Here is a 5,820-nt window from a genome sequence, read left to right as displayed (position 1 = left end):
CTTCCTTCCTTCCTTCCTTCCTTCCTTCCTTCCTTCCTTCCTTCCTTCCTTTTTGGCTGTGCTGGGTCTTTGTTCTGTTCATTGGCTTTCTCTAGTCGTGGTGTGCCAGCTTCTCATTGTGGTAGCTTCTCTCGTTGCAGAGCACAGGCTCTAGAGCACAGGCTCAGTAGTTATGGTGTGCGGGCTTAGTTGCCCCGTGGCATGTGGAATCTTCCCAGACCAGGGATTGTCCCCATGTCTCCTGCATTGGCAGGCAGATTCATAATCACTGGACCACCAGGGAAGTCCTCCCAGGCCCTTTCTAAGGCCCTCTGACCTTGGAATCTATGAGTCACCTTTATCTAAAATAAATCATGTAAGGAAACTTATCCTGGACATGATATAGAGCTACAACAAATTCACTGTCTCCTCAGCTATGCCCTGAGTGTACAATCCTTCTACACATTAGCTTGTTCCACCACCCCCCCATTCTGCTTCACAGAGAAAATAAAGTCAACGTGGAGGAATCTGGCTTAATGTTCAGCCCCCTCCAAACATTTGAATCTTCCCTACTCTTTCTTAGAAGTAATGAAGTCTCTCTTCAAATCCAAGCTAATCCTTTATCTTAAAAATCCTTATAATTTGTTTTTCACTTCCTTTTGTCTCTTTGGGAACTTTGCTTCTTTATTTATATTCCTCTTTCATGGATAGTCAGCTTTGCCTCTCTCCTAATCTCTGATCTCAGCATAGAAACTTGATCAAATAGCCCAACCTAAAAAAAATTCCAATTTTAATCCCACACACTACTGATCATTACACCACCCTTTTTCTTGTCTTCAAGCAAACCTCTAAGTAGTTTACACTCTCCATCTAGTGTCATCTTCCTCTCCTGCAAACCTCTACTGAAAACATTCACCAAAGTTACAGATGACTTCTGAGCTTCGAAACCCATTGGAAAATTTCAGGCTCAACAATAATTTGACCACTGATGTCAGTTGACATCCAGGATTAGGAGTCCCTGCATCCTTTCCCTCTACTGGCTCCTATGGGCTGTGTTCTTCCAGTTTCTTCCCACATTTCACATGGCTCCTTCATGACTACCTTAACAGATTTATTTTCTGTCATTTACCACTTCTTGTTCAGTCTCTATGTCATGTCTGACTCTTTGCGACTCCATGGGCTGCTGCATGCCAGGCTTCCCTGTCTTTCACTATCTCCCAGAGTTTGCTCAAACTCATGTCCATTGAATCAGTGATACTATCTAACCATCTCAGCCTCATTCACCATTTAAATAATAATATAAAAAATACAGTTCAGTCAACACCCACTTCTCATTTCATCACTCTTTCCAGTGACCTCAATAGCATCCACCTGAAGCAGGCCCTGATCATCTGGGGCTTTGCAGAATCTCATTACCCTTCCTGTGTTACAAGTCTTGGAGGTAAGCAGAGCCCACCTTCTATGACAGACACTGAAAAGTTTGGGTCTTTGCTTTCCCAGATCTTTGGCAACTAAGACAGAGGCATGTGACCTAAGCTTGGCCAAATAGGTCCCAGGAAAATAGCTTCTGGAATATATGATTCCGAGAAATAGAACCATGGAGAATGCATCCTGGTGGCACCACTCTGTCCTGTGCTTGGGGGTTGTAGCAGTGTGGGTGTGGGTGGTGATGACATCCAGTGCCCAGTGGTGATGAAGTGGCAATATTCTCACTGGGTTGGTCTGGAGTCTATTTTGGCTTTTGCTCTGGTGGACTGGCCTCCAATTGCTCTCAGTAATTTTTCAAACTTGCATGTCCTGCTTGGCAGTCCTATGACCCACCCAGTGCCCTTTCAAGAAGTGGCTTCTCTTTAAATTGTCCTGTGTGACACACTAACTGCAGGTGACTTGGACTCTCGAATATTTATCTCCATTCTTTGCTGCTTGCATTTCAAGTTGCCTTTTAGACAACTCCACTTGTATGTCTCACAGGCAAACTCATCTTTTCCCTCTCAAGCTGCCTTTCTTTCACATTCTTAGCTTAGTAAATAGCACCTGTGACTTGTTCAGCCAGAACCCAGAGAGGAAAACATCTTAGATTTCTCCCACCCTCCTGTAAACAGAACTGATTTTACCTCTTAATACATCTTAAACCAATCCCTCCTTTAAAAAAATTATTTATTTACTTGGCTGTGCCGGGTCTTAGTTGTAGCATGCAGGATGATCTTCAATCTAAGGGAATCTTTATGAAACCCAAATCTGATCATGTCATTCCTCTGTTAAAATTCTTCAATGGCTCTTTATGGCCTCCAGATAAAATTGGTACCGTTTCCATGACTCTGGCTCCTATTTGACCCTCAGCACACCCTCACCTGGGTCCTATGCTCCAGCTAGGTCAACTGACATGTTTTTGCAGACCATGCAGGGTGTGTTTTTACACCCTATGACTCCTTAGTGGGGCTGACAGTCACAGGGCCACCTCTGCTCCCTCCCCGCTTCTATCCCACAGAGATGATACATGACCCAACAGGCCATGTGGAGGAATCCATCCCCCTGACCAAAATGATTAGTTCAGGTGAGGCTTTGTGACCTAAGGACAGCCAATCATAACCTTCCCCTTAAACTTTCTTGCTTTTGAGGCCATGGTGCCAGGAGCACGTGGGACTGAAGCTGCTGGCACCCAGCTCTCTACCACATGGAGAAAGTGTGTTTATGGCAGGTAAGAGGATGGGACAATAATTGAAGAGAAGCAGAGGCTTGAGAGATGATGGAATGAAAGAGGTCTGATGACATTTGTTTGAGCCCTTCAATTCAGTCCTGCCTGAAGTTATTAATGGCACTACACTTCTCAGCTCCCTTCTTGCTTACACTGGTTTGTATGGGTGCCTATTGCTTACAATTCAGCCAGTCCTAATATACACATGGAATGGTGTGTGCAATCAACAGACTCCAGAATGTGGAGCTGGTGGAACTGAAGTGGAGACTGTGGGTCTCTGACAATTGTTGAATGGGAGGTTAGAAATCCCTGTTATGTGGTATCAAGTCAACTGGCTAAATGATCTTCTATTTTATCTGGAGCTTTGGGTCATGTATTCATCCTAGATGGAGATTTCAGGGACACCCTGGACAAATATCTGGATGTTGCAGTATACTGGCCTCTCACAAGACTTCTGGTAAGGTCCTGAAATTTATCTGCTTCCCTGCTAGTAGAACCAAAGCATAGGCAGCTTTGTCTAGAGTTCCTTTCTTGCCTGTGACTGGCTAGCTAAACAGCCAAGGGCTAGATGATCACGTGTGTGATAGATCATAAAAGCCAGACCATCTGCCCCAAACTAAAACAAATGAGAACAAGGGTGGAGAGGTGGGATGTCCTGCAGGAGATACTGCAGCTTAGGGTCTGGGAAGCTCTAGAGAAAAGGCCTGATCCTCCAAGCCACACCTGAATGCGTCTTTTTTTTCCTCCCAAATTAAATGATGTGTATTTTACTTAAAATTTAGACAGTCCTGGGGGCTCTGGTGTCTGGGAACCTTGACTGTAAAAATCCTGTGGGAGAGAGTGAAGTGCATTGGTCACAAACCTGCTGCACCTTTCCAGACTCCCTCAGCCACCTCCTTCTCTCTCTCTTGTAGCCCACCACCCCACTTCCACATTTGTGGTAGAAATGCCTCGTGGCCGGCAAGGGATCTGACTTCCCAAGCAGCCACCCAGGGGGCAAATGATGCAACTCAAAAATGCAGTTGTGTCAGGCCTTTGCAGGGTGCACCTTGGCCAGTAGAAATCAAGTGGTGAGAGGGGAACAGCTGCTAAAATCCCCTCTCAAATTTCCTCTTGGTAAACCCATCCAAGGTGCACCTTCTCCTTGCAAACACTCTGTGCTTCAGCACAGTCTCGTCAAATCACTGGCTGTCTCCCCAGGGCCCATGTGACACAGTGGGCACCGCAGGGATACATTGTCTTGCATTGCTGCACATCTTTCCTCACCACATCGCCTCCCTTCTCACCATCCTGGGTTTCCATCTCTCCAAAATGTGAGCCTCAGACTCTGCTTTCTAGAACACTTGAGTTAAGATATGGAGCCACAATCAAAGCCCCCATCCCAACACTGTTTGGGGTAGCAAGAGTGTCCTGAGGGCACAACTGATTTTTCCAACTCAGTTGTTCAGTCAGTTCAGTCGCTCAGTCGTGTCTACTCTTTGCGACCCCATGGACTGCAGCACACCAGGCCTCCCTGTCCATCACCAACTCCCAGAGTTTACTCAAACACATGCCCATTGAGTTGGTGATGCCATCCAACCATCTCATCCTCTGTCATCCCCTTCTCCTCTCGCCTTCAATCTTTCCCACCTCAGGGTCTTTTCAAACGAGTCAGCTCTTCACATCAGGTGGCCAAAGTATTGGAGTTCAGCTCACTTGCAGGAAATCCAGCCCAGATCTCTGGATTCCTGTCAGGGTCCCAGAGCCAAGAGTGCTGGGTCAGGCCATTTCTGGCCCACTCCCTAGGAGAAGTTGAGGCTAATTTCTCAGGCTCCTTTTGTGGTTCCCTACATTGTCTTCCAGGCACCTAAGACCTTGGGAAGAATCAAACCTAGGCTTGCAGTTTGCTGTGCCTTCTGGGTCTCTGTGTTCTTAGGCCACTAGCGGGCAGGAGGCTAGAGCCTGGAAGTTAAAAGCCCCCTCTATAGGTGTGCAATCAAAGGCCCATTAGCCCAGGCTGCACTACTGTGAGGGCAGTTCCGGAAAGCAGGGCTGGGGAGAAAAAGAGTTGTCGTCTCCACATTTTCTGAGTTTGCACTTGGCACAGACTTGGTCAGCTCTTTGTGGACCCCACATGACTCAAGCTCCAAGGCTGGTTGTAGAGTGTGCACTGGCTTTGAGCTTCCTGAGCCCATGAGGTGTCTTCCTTGGTGGGTTCTCCCGAAGAACACAGGGCTGTGTAACATGCTTGTGCAAACACATTGGCTGAGGGAGGCCCAGCATGGATGCATGTGTACTTAGTTCATGTCCGACTAAGCCTTTAGTCTTTGTGACCCTATGGGCTGTAGCCCACCAGGATCCTTTGTCCTTGGGACTTTCCAGGTGAGAAGACCAGAGTGGATTGCCATTTCCTCCTTCAGGGGATCTTCCCGACCCAGGGATCGAACCCACATCTCCTGAGTCTCCTGCATTGTGGGCAGATGATTTACCGCTGAGCCACCAGGAAGCAAGGGAGGCCCAGAGGCCCCAAACAGCCTCTGAATCCCTGCTGCATTTGGCTGTGTCACAGTACAGGCAGGTATAGTCAGGACAGTGACTGCCCAAAGACAGAACCCAAGCTAGAAAAGATAAAGAGATTCTGAGATCTCCCTGACCTTTGTACCCTCTTTTGGAGGGTATCACATGCATGTTCTGCTCCACTGAGGCAGACGTGAGACCCCAGGTCAGAGCACACAGCAAATCCAGAGCTGCTTCTGAGGTCACAGGTTGTCAGTCCTATCTTAGACCAAAGGTTTTTTCTCTATATATCTATATCCAACACACCCAGATTGCATCCAGAAAGAGAGAAATTCCAGGAGCCCTTTTGAAGGGTGAAGACTCTGCCCACAGTGCCCAAGTTATACAGGTTCTCAGAGGGTCCCCCCAATTCAATGTCCACTGTCAGACTCCCCTCAGGAAGGTTTTGGTGATGTGCCCTTAGTGTAATATGGACCGTGGCCAGAGGGAAAGGAGCTAAGCAAGCTGATGATTGGCCAGAACCAGTGCTTCTGTGCTTACTGTCCTGAACAGCGCCTTGGTGCTGAGGCCTACGAGCCAGTACTGCTTAGGGATTTTTGACTATAAAGTTCAACATTCAGAAAACTAAGATCATCACATCCAGTCCCATC

Source organism: Oryx dammah, unplaced genomic scaffold (assembly GCF_014754425.2).
Source record: "Oryx dammah isolate SB20612 unplaced genomic scaffold, SCBI_Odam_1.1 HiC_scaffold_26, whole genome shotgun sequence".
In the NCBI taxonomy this organism is placed as follows: Eukaryota; Metazoa; Chordata; class Mammalia; order Artiodactyla; family Bovidae; genus Oryx; species Oryx dammah.
This window is presented reverse-complemented; position numbering follows the sequence as displayed.